The sequence below is a fragment of the Calonectris borealis genome, chromosome 13 (assembly GCF_964195595.1).
Source record: "Calonectris borealis chromosome 13, bCalBor7.hap1.2, whole genome shotgun sequence".
Classification (NCBI taxonomy): Eukaryota; Metazoa; Chordata; class Aves; order Procellariiformes; family Procellariidae; genus Calonectris; species Calonectris borealis.
This window is the reverse complement of record NC_134324.1, coordinates 12,798,296-12,820,550: the sequence shown is the minus strand read 5'-3', so window position 1 is coordinate 12,820,550 and position 22,255 is coordinate 12,798,296. Positions and strand designations below refer to the sequence as shown.

General features: G+C 39.7%; 1 long non-coding RNA gene across 1 annotated transcript; it reads left to right on the top strand.

Moving 5' to 3' along the window:
* The first annotated feature begins 692 nt into the window (after positions 1-692).
* Positions 693-21,576, top strand: LOC142087510 (uncharacterized). The gene is made up of 3 exons (XR_012675466.1): positions 693-852; positions 13,744-13,875; positions 15,561-21,576. It is a non-coding gene; the product is annotated as an uncharacterized LOC142087510 (long non-coding RNA).
* Positions 21,577-22,255: the final 679 nt, after the last annotated feature.

Genomic DNA, 22,255 nt, shown 5'->3' with positions numbered 1-22,255 from the left:
CAATACCGGCAAGGATCTTCCTAATAAAGTGCTGGGCACCGTCCAGTCCCAGTGCTGCTGGATGACTTTAGCAGGATTTGGCACCTTATGGGGTTGGTCTGTAAGATGTACTTAGCGATTCAACTCATCTGCAAGTGCAGTGCATGGGATTTATATCTTTATTTCTTCCTTTCTTAAAAATCTGTTTGTTAAGGAAGGAAGGAGGAAATAGAATAGGAATAAAATTCTGAGAGTCCGAAACCTTTCCACCACGCATAACAAAAAGTAAAAATCTTGGAATTTGGAATTGGTGAGATTTTCTAAAAATACATATTTGCTCTCACCTTATAGAAATAACGTTTCAACAATTTTCCAGAAAAACAAAAGCAACCTGTACATCTCCATTAGGATTTTTAGTATAGAGGTATCAATTTCTGAGAAAAAAGTGTGCTTTGAACTAGCCATAGTTACACAGGACCCATATGGCTTATCCTTCAAATTACTCATTCTGTGATGTTCTCCCTCCTAACTCGACCAGAATGTTTTACATTATACTGCAGAGATACCTGGACATTTTCTGTGCGATTTGGTGAGTTTTCAGAGGTTTGAGAATCAAATTTCTTTCTCTGTGTAATTTTGTGCATGCCCATTTGGCAGACAATCGTTCCTTTCTTACTCCCTGTTTATATGTTCAGAACGGAGCTGAGACTTGCATTGGACTCAGTGTGAACTACTGCCTTCGCGTGCTGTTACTGGTGGTGTTTGCAGACACCCAGGTGGGCAGTGGTCAGACCTGCCTTTTTGCTACCACTGGGCTCCTATTAGTAGCGGTGGGGAGCTCTGCTGTTCCTGGGAGAACTCAGTATGTTACAGGTCTGAGTTTATTTTTAAGATTTTGATTTCTTTCTCTCTTTGACCATGCATTCTATTTTATCTTTCTTTCTCTTTTGAATTGTTTTTGGATTTTTTTCTCTTTTTTTGTCTCTTATTCTTATCCTTTCCTTACTCTCTCACTTCCTGTTTACTTTTTCATCTCTGCTACTCTGTCTTTTATCCTGCACTGTCTCAAGTGAATGTAGCTTGTTTTGAGTTCAGGAATATAAATGCTTGCCACTTTCCCTTTGCTCTGCTCCAGGCATGTGTAAAGCAGCAGATAAATGTTGACAGCATTTTGTCTTTGTACATGTTGGGCTTACTACAAGCAGTGAGTGCAAATTGAAGAATAAATTCACATGCTGAATACTGGAGAAGAATTACATCAAAGATCTAATAATGAGTAACTGAAGCTGCCCACAGTTACTAAAGCATTAGTTTAGTGAGACACTTATAAAAGGTAAACATATCTATGAAAAAGAACTGTATAGTTTGCCTGCATAGAGTCTTGAACTCTATTCTTTTTTGTATCAGTATGCATTTTTGAATTGCTCCATTAGAAGAAAATGAAAAGTAGAGTTTGTTGTACAGTGGCCACAAGATTTTGGCACGTTGTGAAATCTCTCACTCTTTTAAACCCTGAGTTAGTTGTGCAAGGAAGACAATCTAACTTCCTAATGTTTTTCCTACCCGCAGTTATATTATTACCATGGTAGGTTTAAATTGGGAGTTTTCTAGAGAGCAAATTCTGTATGGAAGAATTGCATACCAGCTATTGTTAGAAACTACATACAGGTCTGTGGACCACCTTTGCTGTGGAAATGTAATTAGTTTATGTTAGAAACATTTTGGGGTTGCTTCTGTATTTTAGATAATCTGTATTAATTTTAGAGATTTAATGGTGGTGGGTAACTAGGTTCAGAAGTAGAGCTTTGTAAAGAAGTATGACATTTCCAGGATTTGAGGCTCTTTTAGAGTAAAGATGAGATATTTGTAAATCTTAAGGTGTATTGTCAGAGAAAGGCCCTGGTAAAATTTAATATTAGCCTTCTTTTAAAGGCAGACTTTGAAAAAATGAGCATGTCTTGAGCGGTAGAGGTAAAGGCACACTGTACAAGTGTTCTAGACTATGCCTGCATTACTAGACCCGGCAGCATAGCAGTCTCCCTGTAGCAGGTGCAGGCTTCAGCTGCACAGACTCAGGCAGCCTGCCACAAGTCTTCCTGCCTGTGCGCCCCAGTTTCCTTCCCATTGAAACCATGGCTCGGTAGGGGAAGGGAGTATCCTTTATCTTGCTCTGTCTTGGTTCTTCTCCCTCCTTACGGATTGCTCTCAGCTCTGCCAAGTGAATAGTTTGTGCAAAGGTGTAAGATCTAAAGTTCTGCTCTCTTACTCTCCACCAAGCAGGTAGCAGCTGACCGCTGCTGTCATATTAATGATTTCCTATCCTCAAAACTGCAAATGCTAAGCAGGAGGGATTGGTTTATTTTGCACAGTGAAAGTGTGAGGGTTTGGTATGTTCAGACCATGGAAAATCTGGACACAATGAAGTGCTTTACTGGCTCATCTCTAGGTGAGGCTCATGCACATCTCTTGCAGAGTTATGAAATGAAACTCTCCAGAGTGCAAAACAAAAGTTTGAATAGTTACGTGGCACGGCTCATCGGCTGGCAAAAAATCATCTGCTTGTTGAAGCTGGATGCTTCATGCTGTACTCGGCATTTTCTGGAATGTTTTATTCACTCACTGGGCATTTTGAGCTTTGGAAGTGACTCATGAGCACAACTCCCAGTACATTTAGCCTTTTTCACTTTAAATTGTGTTTCCAACATCAAATACTTGTTGGATTTTCCTGTCAGAATAGCAATCTCTAAATGTGTAGATTCAGTGCCAACATCAGAAAAGACTGGTAAAAAATCCTCTGTCTGCTATCAGAACGGGGTAAATTCCTTTATTTTGCTGAAATGCAAGTTCAGACTTTTGAAAGCAGCATCTAAAGTTTTACACTTTGACTTCACAGTCAAGATACTGGGCAGAAACTACAGGGCTGTTAGTGCAACTTTTCCCCTTTAATGAAGTTGAGCAGAGCTGGTCCACAACGAGCTTTAGTTAGTCACTCACCACCCCTGTGCTTACTAGCCTGATGACGCTGCTGGTAAAGTAGATATAATGTTTACCTCACCAAAGTCTTACCAGGTTTCAATCATTTTTAAACAATACTGACAATACTTGGTTAGCAGAAATGTCAAATAGTGGGTGGAACATTCATAACAAGGATCTATCACAATATCTTAAGTAGAAAAGAAGGGAAAACATGAATACAGAAGGGGACAATGGTCAATACCATTTGAAGGCAGTAAGTTGCCTCCCATGAACTCCCATGGTCACGGGCCTGAGTTTTTCCATCCTTTCTTAATGTTGACATCAGTATTTCTTTTATATTATTGACCTGCAAGATGTCAAGAGTGGACAAATTAAAAATGCTGCTGTCATAAATGTCTATGATTCCAGAAAAGCGAGAGGAAAAGTTAGGCTGAAAACTCAACAGTGCAGTAGGATAGTTTAACTGCTGAGTGAGCAGAACTGGTCCTGATAAATAGACCCAATTAATGCCACAAAAAACAATGCCTCTGTGCAGGATTTTTTGCAAGATTCTGCTCTTTGGCTGTAGAAGTGACACTTTTCACTTTTTCTGAAGGTGGTGGTCTTATTTTCCGTAAATGTGCCATAGAAAAAAATCATGACGTGCAACAGCAATGACTTATCCTGCCTTTATTCCTGCATTCCCTTTCTGGTAGCGCTGCAGGGAGAAATACTGTACTTGAATGTCATGTGGTTTATGACTTAACAGTGTTGGGCATCTTTTTGGCACGACTGAATATGTTCTAATGCCAGGAAAACATTTGCATAGAATAATGGATTTTGGATCCTCTTGAAACATTCAGAAAAAGTGTTTTAAGTTACTTGTAACATCCAGCTTGTCTGTCTGTTGTGGAACTATAAATCTTCTTCCCTCCCTAAGACTTTCTAAATCAAGTTTTAACCTATGTAGGCTATTATATAACTCTCATAAATTAGGTGCTTACATTGGAAATAGTGCCAAAATATGACATCAGGAAGGTATTGCTATAATTAATGTTTTTGTTGAGAAAGAGGGGAAAGTATTCTTAGGTTTCTTCTTCCTTTTATGGATAAGAAATATAATAATATATTACCTCATGATAGCATGATTCCAATGCAAATGGCAGAGACTGGTGGCTTATTAATAGGCCTCGCCTGTAGCAAGCCTCCTTTCCCCGCTTCAGTTTGAAATTGATTATTTTAATACAGAATTCCTGAATGAAAGAGGTTCTTGGCCTTTTCCTGGGCTGTTGAATAATGTATGTGGGAGAAAGCAAATAGAAGCAGAGGGTCTCAGCTGCCGGAACAATGGGCTGCGCAGAGAGCTGAGGGGGCACATTAGTTTATCATTGCCTTGTCAATCCTCATAGGCTGGGAATCGTGGGATAGCCTGGAAAGAAGCAGCTGCTGAACGTGTGGTAAACTGACCGGGGCACTTTAGAGAGACGACTACATTTACACATCTGAAAACAAGATATTGATTTTCTCTACAAAGCTGGAGAGAAATAGTCATCCTGAAAATATATCTAGACCACGGCTTATTTGCAAAACCACGGCACTTTCTAGCTGTTCCGAGAGCTGGGAGCCTCCTCGTGATGGGGCTTGCAAATCTAAAAATAGTCTGCATAAACTTTGCTTTTCCTTTTAGTTGATTGACTGCCTTCTTAATCCTTTTAGTGATTCATTACAAGTAAAATGTAAATGCAAGCAAGCTGCATTTGTAAATGTTAACAAAAATATTTTCCCTAGATTAGTGGATTTTTTTTTAAAGGTAAAAATATTTTTAAAGTTACATATTCCCTTTCTGTGGGCGAAATTGATCTTCAAGATAAACTTGTGTGATATCTCTGATATCACAGTCTCTGCCCCTTGTAACGGAAGTAGAATTCACTTTTGAATGCCAGTTTTGGTTTATTTTACCTCCTCAGGCAGGAGGTTTTCTTCATAGCTTTCAGAAGTGATAAAAATAAGAAAGTGAAACAATACTTGACATGAACAGAGTGAGATGATTAATTATTTTAAATGATGAAAGATGTAAATCAGAGATGAGCACGCATTTCCAGGTATAGTGATTACCAGTTCAGTGAGATGCTGATGTTTTGTTCTAGGCCAGGTTATCAGGATGCTGTTATGTGGCTGTGATCAGAATTTATGACTATTACTTTAGCTCTCAGAAATCCTATTTATGACTCAGGATCTGTGCTGTTGGGTCCATACAAGACCATGTTCACAATGTGAATCACACCATGCTGGGAAGTTCTAATTCAAATAATGTACCTTGTCAGAAAGGAAATATTTTTATCTATATAGGTCTAATTGCAGATCCAGATTCCCATAGGTGTAATGGGTTGGTTTGTTGTTCTTATCTGTGCAGCTTGGATGACAATTACAAATGTGAAGACACTCAGCTTCATGAGCTGCTTTCTTGGTTTTGTCTGTCGAAAACCAGGTGCCTCAGCACTTACTAGCAGGTACAAACATTGCACCTTAGCATACAGTATGTAGGTCTTGCAAGGGCTACACTTTGTAAAATAAACAATTTTATATTTTGATACTGAATATAATCAACAGTAGTCAAAAGCCCCTCCAAACCCAGGACAAAATGAAGACATTAATTTGCCCAGGGTATTTTCAGACTATTACAGTGTTTTCTATCTGGATAGATGTAGGAAATTAGGCTTTTCATTAATTTCCAGTCTAATATTGTGATGAGAGCAATAGAAGAACTAGAACAGAATAAAAAGATTTTGCCGTATCTTTTTAAAGACAGGGAAAGTATAACAACTTAAGAGTGGTTTGATTCCTAAATCAGTGAGCTATATCGCAAGATATTACAAAATATAATCATTTAAAATCAGGTCTCTAAGTCTGGATCTGGGAAAATGAATAAATGCTCAAGTTTTCTAACGTTCAGAGAAGCCAATATCCTCCTGTTCATTGCAATGAGCATTCAGTGATTTTAGAAGTTGTTTCATTTACTCATGTTTGGACTTAAGACTCTAGGTATAAGCAACTATTGTCCTAATTAATTATTTCAGAATAATGGATCAAGGCAGATTTTTGCTCTCAAAATGTGATAAAAGTTAACCTCACAAAATAACTGCCCTTCTAGGAATTTGCAGGTTTCCCACAGAAAATCAGAGGCTTCTCAAAACACAGTGATTGTATTGTATGATTTCCTGACATCTCCGTACTCTGGTTGAAACTGGTCATTATGAATAGTGTCCTTATGAATAACCACATCTGTGAAAATGTTAGGTGAGACACTTAAGATCTGCAGTTAGAGAATCCTGACTAAGCAACAAGAAGAAAAAGGCTGAATGACATCAGCCAAAGAGGAAGTTTATCACTTACTGGAACTTCACATTGTATTTGCTTCAGAGATCTTTTTTGAACAATAAAAGGCTCTAAGAGCCCTATCTTGCATTCCTTTCCCTATGATTTCAGTAAGAGTTTTGCACGGGATGAGCCAGAAAGGATCCTGTTAAACTATGTTATGAAATACAGGAAGGGTATTTGCTTCTCCTCATAGCTGTACATTAAAATGTTCCTAAAAGATTTAGTTGAATTAATTGCACAGGCAGCAAGTAGTAATGGGACAAAATGAAGTCTTGACCAAAAAGATACTGTTTAAGTATCTTTTTTCCCTGGTGAAATAAACGCCAAGAATTTATAAGCAAAGGAAACATTGGTATAGTTGTACTGAACACTTTTAAGACTAGCCACAAACTCTAGACTCATTAAAATTCATGACCTATTGAATGATATGGCTGTCAGCTATACTTGGTATTCATTCTGGAGGCATATACTATCGTGCCGCTTGTCAATGGGATAATCTTCTAAGCAACATGTCCCAGGTTATATGTTTCTCCCCTTTCCTTAAATTCAAAGCAACAACTACCCCAGAAGGGAATATAATGAGGGAATACACCCAATTATAGGCAAGCATGCTCTATCTACACATACAACAAAAGTATGTTCAGTACTAAGTAACTGAACAATATGTATAAATTATTGGGCTATCTTTGAACAGCCAAGTTGTTAGAGTCCTGAGAAACAGGAATATCTAGGGAGCCTGGTACCATTAGAGGATGTTTGTCACTTGCAGTACAGGCAAGACTGTTCCTATGTGTAGGAAATACTGAAATAAATAATTGCATTACAAAGAAAGTACTGATTACAAGGAAGTGATTTCTGGAAGAGATGGTGGATCACATAAATGCAGTGTTTCTAAACAAAATATTTCTGATGGTTTAGATGTTTTACATGTGTGTATTTACAGGGCCATGATGGTAAAAGTAGCCCTCAGCAGCAGACATCAAAACACTGCTTTAGAATACAAGTGTCATCAAGTAGTCATCCCCAAACCTTTCCAGACACATTAATTTTCTTCCTAGCAGCTGGTATAGTGCTGTGTTTTGGACTTAGGATGAGAATAATGTTGATAACACACAGATGTTTTAGTTGTTGCTGAGCACTATTACACTAGGTCAAGGACTTTTCAGCTTCTCATACTGCCCTGCCAGCGAGGAGGCTGGAGGTGCACAAGAAGGTGGGAGGGAACAGAGCCAGGACAGCTGACCCAAACTGGCCAAAGGGATATTCCATACCATATGACGTCATGCTGAACAAAAAACTGGGGAGGTTGGCTGGGGGGAGCGGGACTGCTGATCAGGAACTGGCGGGGCATCGGTCAGTGGGTGGTGAGCAATTGCATTGTGCATCACTTGTTTTATATATTATTTTATCATTATTATTACTTTCCCTTCCTTTTTTGTCCTATTAAATTGTCTTTATCTCAACCCATGAGTTTTACCTTTTTTCCGATTCTCTCCCCCATCCCACTGCGGGGGGAGTGAGCGAATGGCTGTGTGGTGTTTAGCTGCCTGCCAGGTTAAAGCACGACAGTCCTTTTTGGAGCCCAATGTGGGGTCAAAGGGTTGCGATAACAACAGATCTGACCAGAGCATGTTAAAACAAATTTGTTATAAGCATTCATTATTAAATTAATAGTCGCTGGTCACAATGTTGATTTATTTATTCTCACAGTTGTTGTGCTTGTTCTCAGAGTTGTGTTATGTAACACCTTACTTGCTGTGCATGTTCCCTCTTGTGCTGTTTATCACCTCTGGGGGCTGGATTAAGGTTATCATTTTGCTGTACTGTGTAGCACTGGCTTATGATATGATAAAATTATTGGTCATGAGACTAATCTAGTATTTGTACTCAGCATTGCTGTCACCTCCATACTTCGGGAACCATCTCTCAGAAACTATTAATAATTACACTCCACCTTTTCTCATCAGAGAACCAATTTATGGGTTTGACAAGAGGGAACACTTTCCCCCACTCCTTCACCTTTCCCTTCTCCTCCAGGCTAGTCACGTTAGCTCTTGAGAATTTTTAATCCTTGGGATATTCAAACCAGCATGTTCCTATTGCTATGTCTCCTGGATGTGTTTCAGGTCTTGTTTAAGGTTACTCAACTGTTTAAGAATACCACCCAGAGATCTGCGCCAGGTTGGATAGTTCTGAGTGGCAGGGTGAGTGGGATAACATGGGCAAATGCCTAGGACGGTGGGCACCTCCAGTGTTTTGGAACTTCACCCCTGAACAAGTGCAGAAACCTGAAAAACTAGTAAGATAATTGGAAAAAGTATGCTGTCACCCTGGCAATTCCAGAGAGACACAAATCACTGCAACATGCTGGAGCCTGGCCCATGCCTACCGAGCACTGTTCAACACTATTCAGTACTCTCAAGGGGAAGAGAATGTCTCTGGATCTGATGACAAAACGACAGGCATTATGGCTCTTTCGACCTCTGCAACAGGCACTGCAGCTACTCCAGCCCTCGTGACAGGCACTGCAGCTGAACCAGAGAACCCGCCTGTGCTGGTATCAGTCGCCCCTATACACAAGAAGAAATACTGGATGCAAAAGTCAGCTCGTTTAGTAAGGGAAGAAACTTCTACTAAGAAGGGGAAGGAGGAAGGAGTGGACAAAGCACGCTACTCTGAAGCAGGGCCATCATGAGAAGAGGAGGAGGAAGAGAACTCATAAACGAGGCAGTGACCACCCGATCCCTATCTCTAAGTGAGCTGCGAGATACGCAAAAATATTTCAGTCGTCCAGGCGAGCATATTGTCACCTGGCTGCTCCAATGCTGGGATAATGGGGACAGTAGACTGGAATTAGAGGGTAGGGAAGCCAAGCAGCTGGGATCCCTTTCCAGGGAAGGGGGCATTGACAAAGCGATTGGACAAGGGGCACAAGTCCTCAGCCTCTGGAGGCGACTCCTGTCAGGCATGAAGGAAAGGTATCCCTTCAAGGAAGATGTTATATGCCACCCAGGCAAGTGGACCACCATGGAGAGAGGTATCCAGTACCTGAGGGAATTAGCCGTGCTGGAAGTGATTTATGATGACCTGAACAACGAGCAGTTCCCCAAAGACCCAGATGAAGTCAAATGCACCCGACCCATGTGGCGGAAGTTTGTACGGAGCGCACCAGCATCACATGCAAACTCATTGGCAGTAATGACCTGGAAAGACGGAGAGGAACAGATGGTGGATGAACTGGCTGGCCAACTCCGGCAATACAAAGAAAATCTCTCTTCCTCCCTACGGGCCTGCATCTCAGCTGTGGAGAAACTGTCCTGGGAGTTCCAGCAATTCAAAGAGGGTATGTCCTTACTCCCCACCTGTATGGACCAGTATCTCAGCTATTAGGAGTAAGTGTTCCTCTGCTCAAGAGAGGAGATATCGTGGGTGCACACCACGGGCCACCCTGTGGTTTTACCTGCGTGACCACGGAGAGGACATGAGGAAGTGGGATGGAAAATCTACCTTGACCCTAGAGGCACGGGTACATGAGTTGCAAGGAAAAACAATCACAAAAGGGGGTTCTCCCAGGAAAACTGCTGCTCCAGTTTCCAGTGGGCAGTTCCCCAGACAGAGTAGAAGGGCTGATCCTACTTCTGGTCTTAATAAAGGGACTTCTAATTCTTATTTACAAGAAGTGAGTAACAAATACTATGACCAGGACTAGAGGGGCCCTGCCTCCAGCCAGGTGGAGGAAAGGTACAACCGGGTTTACTGGACTGTGTGGATTTGATGCCCTGGCACATCAGACCCACGGGAGTATAAGGCTTTGGACACCAGTGCACAGTGTACCCTGATGCCATCAAGCTATAAAGGGGATCGAACCCTGGGCCCTCAGGACCAGAGGCACTTGACATTTCTGTTCTAGCACAAGAGATCCCCAGCTCAGGGCTGTGTCGTGTTCCGCTGCCTGCCGGGTTAAACCACAACACACACTAAGAGAGATTGTTATGAGTGTTCCCTAATATGTCTGGGCACTGTGGGTTGTGATGAGAGATCATCAAACAGTTTAATACAAAGCTTTGTTGAGCTGTGGAACTTCCCCTCTGTTGTCACCTCTGGTGATTCACCTCTTCCAGGGGAAACTCATTTCTTGACACCTTCAAGTGCACTAAAGGCATTTTAGGACAACAGAAGGCCAACACAGGAGTTCACAGTGTAAAGCTCTGATCCTTAAAGTCCTGTTTCTCTTTGCCTCTGCAAAAGTCCACTGAAATCACTGAACCACAATAAGCAGGACTGGGGCTTGATTGCAGATGGTGTGTAATGAGTAAGGGGAATGTGAAGGCGGCTGTTTTCCCAGGAGCACGAAACCGTTACTCAGTGTTATTATATGCACTATAAGTAGAGTCCGTTGAATGCTCTGCAGCACTGACAGGGAAGGACTGCTCTACAGGCTCACTTGGGTCGGGCAAGGCATTACCAACTTTTTGCCACTGGCTCCTCTGTCTGGCAAATGAAAAGTTCTTTGACTTAACACAATCACAGACATACCCGGGAAAAACAGTGGAGATGAGTTACAACACTCTCAAATAATAATTGCAGAATGACTTGTAGCTGTCACCTTATTCTTCTCCTGTCTGGACAAATGCTTCACTCCTCTCTTGCCCTTCCTCACGGACCAGTGCAAAAAGCCTGGTGTTTGGGGTGTCCTGCTTCACCGCTGCCACAGAAGAATATCCAACATCTCCTTTCCTCTCTGCCCGCTGTAAGTGAGAAGCAGGTCAGAGAACTGCATGCCTCATGCTCCCCCTGGGGCTGGCCCTGGATTGCTAAGCTCCTGTAGCATCGCTCACTCACAACTGTTCCCATGCAAGAGGCTCGGCACCTTTCTGTATGACCAGTAATAGCATTTCCTGATTTTGGTTTGCATTTCCATTCTCCCAGTTTACAAAGCATACCACAAAGTAAAATATCAATCTGCCTTTACCTTCCAGCCCCAGTAATGTTCCACTGTGCTCTGAGTCCTGCCTTGGTAACAAGGACTCTATTACAAGAAGAATATCAATATTAAAGTAATTTTCTCAAGACATTTCCTTTTGTGCATGTGTGGTGTGTGGGAGAAGCAGGAGGTAATACCTGCATTTTCTTTCAGAGTAAATGTTGTTTAAATTACTCATTCTGCAGAGCAGCTAAATGCATTTCATGTTCCCCTAAAATTTCCTATTAAAATATATGCTGATACATATTCTCCCATTTCAGAAGATTTTTTGAATATATGGATAGTTGTAATACAGAATATTTACAGTCTTGCTTTGTTTCCATTGATGTTATAGAAACATTTAGATATTTTCCCAGACCAATGATCCTTCATAAAATACAGTTTTATGAAAGGCAGTCTATGTGTTTTGTTTTAGAGGACAGAAATAGTAATTACTCAGAGCTGTCTCTGTAGCATGAAAAATAGTTAAATTTTAACTTCAAACAGTGAGGAAATACAGAAAATCCTGTAATGGACTCATTTTTCTTGCCCACAGTGTTTTGCACTGGCTGTAGTCTTTCATGTCAATTTTTTTGTACACATCTGGTACAAACTAGCTGGTCTTTGAAGGTGTTGGTGAAAGTGTACGGAATGGAGCGTTTGATTGAGAATCTGAGTTGAGTACCCTTTTCTTTTAGTAAAAAGTTTGTCTCAAATTTGTTGCTTCTATGTCCTTGCTGCTGTGTTAATCCAGAGAAAGAGAAAATGCGACATCTATTTTTGCTCCTCCTATCCATGCTACCTGTCTTTAATGTTAGTGATCTCCTTAATCTGGCTCCCACTTATCTGCTAACAGATAAGGCTCAGTAGTTTAGGTAGTTAAACACTTCTCTTCCAACTGGCTTATTGTGATTTATTGACTTGTTATTGTTCAGAGAAAATCTCTGAGCTAGGTGCAATGCCAAAAAAGCAGTCATTTGCTACCAGAGTTTCTGTTGTTTTTGTTGTTGTTAGAACACTGCATTTTCTTACTGTTCCACTTCTTTCCACATCCATCCTTGTCAAACCTCAAGAGCTGAACAGAGCAATACACAGTGGCTGCCCACCAGGCCATGCACGTCTGATAACACTCACAGCAGGACCATGAGTAAATAGCATTAAGATGGGATGCAAACCAGGCAGGCCAGAAGTGCACAGTGACGGCTCCTGCTAACACTCAGAAAGTAGCTAAGCTATGATGGTAGATGCTTCATAGCTGGTTGTCTGTAAGACTCTGGCCCTCCCATTTTAATGTGGCACCATTTGGGAGTGATGTCTGGGACCAGAAGCAGTGATCGTAGCTGTGATACGTTGATCTGTGTTCATTTACAAGCAGATGAGCTCCACCCCAGCTGTCTTTCATGGAGAAATTATTTCTTTCCCTTACTAGCAGTTGCAGCACTTTGGCTGTAGAAGCAGCACAACCCACTCCTGGAAGAGAGTTACATCGCACAGACAGGATGAGGTGGGGAATTTGCTAGTGCTGTCCCTCTGGATTCAGTAAATGTTTTACTTTTCCCCTGGACTGACAACGAAGCTGATGAAATGTAATTCTAGTTTAATGTTATCTAATGGAGCAGTATCTGTGTTTCTGTGGGATACCTGCAGAAGCACCTTGTTGTCACACCTGAGGGCAGGTTTTCAGACTTCATCTCAGCAAAGCATTTGTCAAAAGTTCACCAGTTCTTTTCATCCAAGGTCAGGTATCTCCAGATGCAACCAAGAAGTGACTACAGATCCTCTCTGCAGTCAGACAGGCTCACAGGGAAGCAGCTTCTTGACTTCACCAGTGGTGTGGAAATTAAAAAAATACAAAACATTTTCAGGTAAACTGTAAATACCTCTGTTATATTATACATTTTTTGCTAATGATTTTCTTATATGAGTCAGGCTGAAATCAAAGGCAACTTAAATTGAAGGTAATCAAAGGTAACTTTCTGTCAAATCTTGCTCTGACACTGATGCGCTACCCAGAAATTACACTGCTTTCCTAAAACCCAGTATTGTTACACTGGTATAGTCAGGGACCAAACATGTCACTGTAAGCATTCACTACAGCTTTTCCCCTATAGGAAGAGCAAAAACCTGGTCTGATGTATGACAGATCTTTATATAGGTGCCCATACTAAAGATCATACCAGCTTATCTATTTAACTAGATGACATCCCCAACCAAAATAGTGTATACTGCTGCAACAGTTGTGTGTGGAAAAGGTCTCTTTATTAATTTGTCCAGTGAAAATGTATTAACATAGTTGGCATATATGTAATGTCATCTGTCTTCAGATCAAATCTGGACATCAGTAGGGCAAGACTCATGCAGGAACATTGTCTTCTTCCATTCTCCAAAGACCTTGAGATGTTTTTAAGGTCTTTTTGAATTTGCTTAGTTTAATGTTATAATGAAAAGTGACTATTTTACCTCCACAGCATTAGGAAACTTGGGCCCTTCCTGGCAAATACGGATCTAAATTAGAGACTTCATCTGGATCCTTAGTGCTCCTTAGACTTGGCCATCCCTGGCTTCAGACAGCATTAATTTGGTGCTGATTCCACTCAAAGGTAAGTACCAACTGTAGAAGAGCAGGACATTCACCTCTTTCCTAATTTTTTCTGCACAGTCCAGGGATTGCACAACCATTTCAGATGTCAGAGAGAGCCAGCATCCTGCCTTTGCTCCTCCACATTGGATCTGCTCTGCTATACACTGCAGTATGGTCAATGTGGGAAGCCCAGTCATGAATCGAACCTATAGGGATCTGCTCTGACCTCGAAGAGTATTTAATGTATCTTAACATTTTCTGGTCAAAAAGTATAGTCTAATATGGAAGTATAAGAGAAAAGCTAAAGGCAAAACTCAGTCTCCAGTCTTCCAAGGGGCAAGGAATTTGTACATTGATAAGGCAAAGGAAATGCCATAAATACAAATGTTTCATCTTGCATACTTTTTCATTGATTCCTCAACTATGGAAAGAAAATTCCTAACCATTTTGTTAGAGATAACTTCCTATTTCCCAGTTAACCTTTAGCTTGCCTAAAATGCTAACATTTTCAATTTAATCCATGAGGATTAAATTAAAGTGAAAATATTCAATAAATGGAAAAACAGAGTTTAAAGCTAATTTTGGGAAATTCCTATGTAAGCTCATCTTATGAAGGATCTCTGAGCAGAAGAGCAAGTCTTTATCTCTATTCTCTTTACATTTTTTTAAACTCACAGCCTAAAGCATATTTTCTTTTCCCAACACTGCTAGAACTCAAGATGCATCTTTAATTGGTTTAATGGAGCCACAAGGCATTACATTAGACAGCTTTTTCCTAGTTCACAGAGGTCATATTGACATGTAACTCGTGGTATTTCCTTGTTTTCAAGATAAGATAAAACAAAGGGGAAGTGTTCAGTTCCAGGTGAGTGGGAGAGGGCACAAGAAATGGGAAGAAGATAAGACTGATGCAGGTGAGAATTTATCATGCAGTGTCTTTTTGCACTCAGGCTGCAATTGCATAGGAGTCTGCCTGCTTACAGCATCTCAGTCTTCCTATTCCTAGTTTAAGAATGCAAGCAAATAAGAGAGTGATATAGTGGAGTAATGAACAGTTGAATCAGTCAATGTCTCCTTTCAAATATCATAAGGCTATAGCAGATTTTACTAATACAGATGGCATGATGCTGGAGTAACTCCCAGTCACCTCTCATGTTAGAATAGCAGAATAAATGCAAGTAAAAGCTACTAGCAGCTGGTTTTCAATCCCACTCTCCTAGCAGAGCCAAATAAATTCTGCAGTTGTAAAAAGTTGGATTGAATTTCAATAACTGAATGAAACTTCTTTTCAGAAAATAGGTTTATAAATCTTCTCCTCTCTGCAGAGAATTGTCATGTGCTTCTGGTCTCTTCTACACCAGTGCACACGGCAACCTTCACTAACAGTGATAGGCAATAGTCCATCAGTATTTACTACTGTCCTAGCTGAGTGCAGCTAATCAATAGTGCAAGGTTTGTAAGATTCCCTTGTTCCAGTTTCCCCCTTCCCACTGGGAACAATTGTTCTTGAACCTTTTGTGCAGCTCATGTAGAGGTGAAAATGTTCTGTCAGTCTTTTTCATAGGATTTTTTAGCCAACTCACAGCTGTAAGGGACAAACTGGAGTTCATGCTCAATAGCATGCACACTAAAAATGGTTCTTAGACTCGTTTCTAGTGGCTAGCTATCTTGAATGTGAGCATTATTTTTTCTTCCACACTTAAGGTCTAATCTTCAGCTAGTGTCATGGATTTGAAGGTCATCAGGGATGATTGTGGTCATCTAACATAACTTCCTGAATAACCTAAGCAGTGGGACTCCCCTATGAATTGTTGCTGCAAGGTCAGTACTTGTGCTTCAACTAGAATATCATCTTTACAGAATCATCCATGCACAGTAAAGAAAAAAAATTACAGATTCTCTGCACTTACTCTGTTCTTCTACCAGCTCAACTTTGGAGTGAAATCTGAACTTTGCAGTTAATGTGAATTTATCAAGTTTCAAAATCCAGCCACTGCATCTTCTGTCTAAAATACAAGAGCATCAGCTGTCAGATTTCTCTTCCTTTTGTACTGTGTAGGGGCTATGATTGAATCAGATGGTCTTTTATGAAAGGAGCTAAATAGATTGAATAGACTTGGAGTCTTTCACCACAAAGCATGTTTTCCTGCCTTTTACTCATTCATGTGCCTCTTCTCTGGACTTTTGGATTCTCCAGTATGATTTTTGAATTGTAAATAGCAGAACTGTGCACAGATTTCAGGAACAGTAATACCAATACCAGGTAAAAAGGTAATATAGCCTGCTGCTCCTTGAGATTCTGCTGCTTATATACCCCAAGATTACACTGGCCCCCTTGGTTACTTTATTGTGCAGGAGACTAATTTTCATCCACAACCCCACAGATTTTTTTCAAAGTCGGCGGTCCCCCAGATAGATTCCTCAACCTGTTATTACGGCCTACATACTTCATTTCCAGTTTGTGATTTTATATTTGGCTCTACTGAAACGTGTATTTGCTCATTGTGCATAATTTACCAAGCCATCCGGCTTACTTTATATGATTGATCTAGTATTCTTTAGTTAACATTCCCCCAGTCTGTATTCTTTTTCAGTAATGTTTTTATATTTGTTTTTTTCCCCAAGTCATTCATAGCAATGTTAAGTAGCAGAAAACAGACCCTTAGGGACTGTACTCAAAACAGCTGTTAAACATGATTCCTATCTATAATTACATCTGGAAACCCATTATTTAACCAGCTTTTAATCCATTTAATGTATGTAATTTTAGGTTTTTATTGGTCTGGTTTATTAAGCAAGATGTCACCCATAAAACATCATAGATATACAAACACTTTGCATCAACTGCTGGCACACAAACTTCTCATTTTGAGTTAGTCTGACAGCATATGTTGTAGATAAACAGATGCTGATTAGCTTTGGGCTGATGCCTTTCTTGTTGCTCCTGTCTGTCTTTAGTAGGTGTTGTGTTGTTTGACTCTCCTGGGGAGATGGCTCTTAGCAAGTGAGAGGTTCAACCTCCCAAAGTTCAGAGAAAGGTCCAAAGTGGGAGATGGATGGTGTCCATGGCTCACCATGGGCTCTAAGGCAAAATGCACCTCCTTTGTTGCTGCTGCAGTATTTCTTACTTGTTTGTTTGGACACCACATGGTTTAATATTTCCACACATAGCTAATGAAATTCTCAGAATAATATCATTACAACCTGTTCCATTTTCTTTACTGTGAATTATTTTTAAATAGGTAAAATAGCTAAAATTAAGATTGTGCAGACAAACAGTGTGATTTTTTTGAGATCTAATCATCATGTAATGCAAGAAAATAATATTACTTTATGATATGGTAATAGCTAATGTTGAAATGTGTTACTGTCTAGAGGTAAAACACCTGTATTACTTTAATACAGCACAATTATTTCTGTGTTGTTATAGTATATCTAAGTAGATATCTGGACTATCTTTTGTTAAAAAAAGCAGAAATCTGTGATGAATAATTCCATGTGTATATTGCTTTGTATCTCTTTTGTCCTGCATAAAATAAATAGCAAATTACTTTCAAAATCTCATGAAAAATATTCCTCCTCAAAGAAAACATATCTCAGAGCACCTCTGTCTTATCATTGAGTTTAAATAAAAGGGCGAAATAAACATTGGTGGCAATTAATGTGACCTCCTCCCAAATTTTTCATCATCCAATTAATATTTTATTGAAACACCTCATTTAGGCACAAAAAATGTGATGGTAAAACCATGATAACTTGTAAATTGTTACTCTGTGAACTGCTTACTGTTGTTTCAATTATAGTGCCTCAATATTTGCAGATGCGTAAGACCATTGCTAATAATCCTTTAACAAAGAGATGCGATGTATGACCTGTATACATGATTTCGCAAACTGGAAGGCTGGATAAATGATACAAAGCAATGATCTGTCCTATTTATTCCATGTGAATCTTGAGAAAAATATTCTAGATTTAGTAAAAATTAAGTATTTTACTGAAAACAATTTTTATAAGGGGTATTGAGCCACTGTCTGGTACATTAATACCAAGTCAAAAACTCACCAGCATATTCTTCAGACCTTTTACTAAATCAGTTCACTTTCTGAAAAGCCACGCTGCTTCTTTACACCTTTATGTCAATGGTCATCCTCTATCATATCACCAAGATGGAAGCATGCTAGTGGAATTTGACTCCGAGCATTAAGGGTTAAGCTTTTTGAAAAGTACATTGTTTTAAGTTTCCCAGAGGGTGAGTAATCTTGCAGTGCATTGCATCGAGGTGCATCAGTCATGTAGCTTTATGTCTTGGAGTCGTAAAGTCACGTAATCAGATGTGACTGACACTATTTGACATGACAAGTCACCCAGGAAAGTGCAAGAAAACAAAAAACATGTTTTTCTGAAAATTCTGGTTAAAGCTGCTGTCTTTTCCCATGTTTTGTTTTACATTGCACTGAGGAACATATGTTTTATAATGGGTAGGGGGAGGGAAAATACATGAAAAGATTTTCTGATGTAGAAAAAATACAAGCTATTGTCATCTGAGCACAATAAAACTTAGACAAAAAGTGTTCCTGCAGTCTTTTCACAGTGGAAGCCTTTGGGAACGTTATTTCTCTTTGGATATGAGAAGTTGAAGAGGCACAAGACTCTTCACAGAAAGTACAAGTGCTTTTGTAATGTAGGGACAAACACATGCACAGGTATGCATGAGGGCTTTTGACAAGATCCACAAAAGAAATTAGACACCTGTGTAACTTTATATAGCAGCACATCATACATGCTGAAGATTTCTTCTACTTGAAAGTACTCACATAAGACAGTTCTGGCATAATAATACTGAAAAATACAAAACCAGGAGTTTCATAGACCTAAGGAAAAAGGCTCCTCTTACAGTAGAGTTGTTCTCTTTACTTCTGGCTCGATACCATGCTCAGGATATGATATACAAAATTTTCACAGGGCTTCTAAAGTTATTCTCAGGATGAAATGCAGCCTTCTTCCACTGCTTCTTTGCCTGAGCATCTCTGCACACAGACTGTTGCACAAAAAATATTGTAAATCCTTGTACACATGCTTATACTAAGTGTGCTTTTCAGTTCTCCTGAAGTGCTGCATAGTTGGAAATGTCCAACAAGTTTATGCTAAGAAGAGTTCAGCTACAGCTTGTTTTTGCAATGGTGTTCTTTTTTTTTTATGATATTTGATAGCTTTATTTAAAAACTGATTTATAAGAGTTAGGTAGTTTTGACATTATGACAGTCGTGTAAGACAAATGTTTGAAAGGGGTCTATAAGAATTCAAACAGTATAAGATATAACAGTAAAAATTATCTGAAGAATTTAGGCAGGTTGGCTCTTGATTATTTTAATGCTTACAGTAGTCAATAATAAAAAATTGAAGAGTCTTACAGTAGAAATTTTCAAGTCCTAAGAAAATTATCCCATAATTAAGTGCTTGGGTTCTAGTGTCTGTTTTTCTATTTAGCCATCTTATTTCTTGTAGCCTTTTCCCAACACCTCGTTCTTTCTCAGTGCAGTTGAGCAGGTAACAGCTTATAGGTAGGAAAACATAAAGGTATAATGTATAGATATAAAGGTATAAATCAAGATTCTACAGCCAGGCAATAAGAAATCAACATTCAAAAAATCAAGTTATTTGCTTTTCTGTTGCATAAATGTGGATTTAGGAGCTTAATTGTAGGTCCCGAGTTGATGCTTTGTGCCATGCAACACTAAGATTCATGCTGTGATAAAGCAGCTTCACAAGAAGCAAGAAACTGAGCCTAGCTGAGGTATCAGCTTTCAAGAAGCTGGCTTTTATTTTGCTTCTGCAGTATTTATACCCTAAGCCTCCTGTCAGGCATAGGAAGAGAAGCAGCTGTTTAAAATTAGAACAGTACATGTGTTAACAAGTAACTGTACATCCGCTAGCAGAAGCATGGGAATATACTAGAAAATAACAGTCTTTTAAGACTGCTTTAGTAGCACTGCAAGTTGTTGATGTCTGAGAACTTAGGGTTTCTAGACATTACATGTTTTCCAGGCAAGATTTTTCGGCTGCCTGCACATAGGCACATTTCCTAGCTCCATGCCTGGTGTGGAAGTAACCTGCCAGCTAGCTGGGCAAATAGGGAATAAGCAAAGTTGGCCTGCTTTGCCAATGGATTGGCTCCGAACATCCCTATTTTTTGGATAGGCATTGGCACAGAGCATTCTGGTTTAGAGGAGTTTCTGTAATGTGGACTTTGTTCCCATATAGAATGAAACACTGGAAACCTCCAGTTTCCCATAAATAGAAGTTATTATTTTCAGCCAAGCATAAATGAGTGTTGTGAGTCTGTGACATGCCCTGCCTGTGATTAGGGGGCCTGGTGGGGATAGCTTGGCCCAGGTGGGGCCAGTGCTCCTTAGTTTCAGGACATTTTTGCTTTCATTGAGAGAGGGGAGAGCATCACCTATTCTTTCTCCTTGCAGTGCCCCCGCTGTGTTTGGACAGTTCTGCATCCGTAGGGGCTGTGGGAGGTCCCTTCCCAGCTCAGAGGGTTGCCTTGTCCTCACAAAGACCCTCACAGCCTCATCTTCCCCCAGGGACTGGAAACCTGAGACTGTGAGCCTGCAGCTCCCAACGGGAAGAATATTGCATTAGCCTGGAATGATAACCTGGCCAGTCATGTTTCCCTTGGGGTCTCTTACAAGCTATTATTTCAAACCTGTGATCGCCTTCTCAGAGCCTTGGTATTGAGTGTCAGCAACATCCCGTCTGACTCTCTGTGTTTCCATACATCCTCGAAGAAAGTTAGTCACCACTCTAATCTTTCTTTTCTCCTTTTCTCTTTCCCCTTGCCCCTCTTTTACCCTCACAGCAGCTCCGTGATCAGATGAATCTGCGCATTCTTGGGCTAAATCTGTTATTGCTTGCATTCTATAAACCCCACTCCTCCAAAAACATGGATTATTGTAGGTTGTTAAATACAAATGCATTACACTTCCCAATTGATTGTAAAGTGTCAGTTTTGCATGTTTAAAAACTCCTTCCTTGAGTTTTCCAAGTCCATTTAAATAGAAAACATAGAAATAAAACACTGTCAGGTGGAAGTAAAAGAGATTTTGAAGAGGACAGTTGAAACCCATTAGTGAGAATGAATCTGTTTTACTTTTGTTTAAATCACATGGAGATTAAGACTTTGTTTTAGACAAGTCCTTGACTACTCCTAAGAAGCACTGTAGTATCAAAAAGAGTCTTTCCAAAGTGCTATGGTTACATTGCCTGTTACTCTGACAAGAGGTTGCAGAAAATAATAAAGCTAAGCTTCATGTTGCTCTTTCAGTTTCCTTAAAATTCTGTTTTTCATGTGTGATATAGTGATTACTATCTGTATGAAGAAAGCTATCTTGCAGAAGTACTTCTGAATAGTTGAATCCCAGCTTAATAGATTGAAGAAGCAACCTTAATTATTCTGAAAGGTATGCAAATGGAATTATTTTTATTCTCAAAAAAATAATAGACCTTTCTGAATTAATTTGTGTATGTCCCTATTTTCAGAGTGGATTTTTTAATTCCTGTTTACAAGTGTTTGGTTTTTGTTACTACAGTTTGCTGTAAGTCGTCCGTCCCCCCGTGTCCCCCTCTGCTTTTTTTCTTTCTCCCATTAAAAAGCTATGCTGCAAACTATTTGTTTAAACAATGATGTTTTCTCTCAATAAATCATCAGACGAGCTATTGGCTTCATAATCTTTACTTAAAAACAAAAATATCCACATGGGTGCACAGCATTTGGCTAATTAATTTCTGATAATTTGCAATGTTAACAGCCAGCTGCCAGGGGCTTGTGTGACTGTTAATCTGTGGAAGAAGCCATGGTGAAATGATTTGAGATCTGCTCCTGCTGGTTGCCAGATAAATTCTCCTTATGACAATGTCACTAGGTTAATTAATTCAATTAATGACTCCCAGTGCAATGTTTTTCTTTGTCTTTTTCATTTGCCACAGGCTGCTGAACAGGTACTCCTATGGATGTATTCTGAAGTTATGTCACAGATAAGGAATAATGTACCATTTTTATGTCTAGTTCTGAAGTGTCTTAATTTTTTAATGAAGTTTGGTAGCTGTTAATTCCATTAGAAATTAGTTTCTTTTCTGCTTTTCTTAAATGTAAGCAATCAAATATCCATCACTTTATTATTTTCAGAAACAGTCATTATTTTAGGTAACTTTAATGTTAGATCTTTTTTGCATTCCCATAAAGCAAGGAACTTGGAATGGAACTTTGCTCTTCAGATGCCATGAACTGGATGTTTGCTTTCGTCCTTGAAAAGAGGAACTGCCAAGCCGGATCAGACCTCAGGTGTACCGAGCTTATCATCCTAGCTCCAGTAGTAGCAAGCACTATCTGTTTC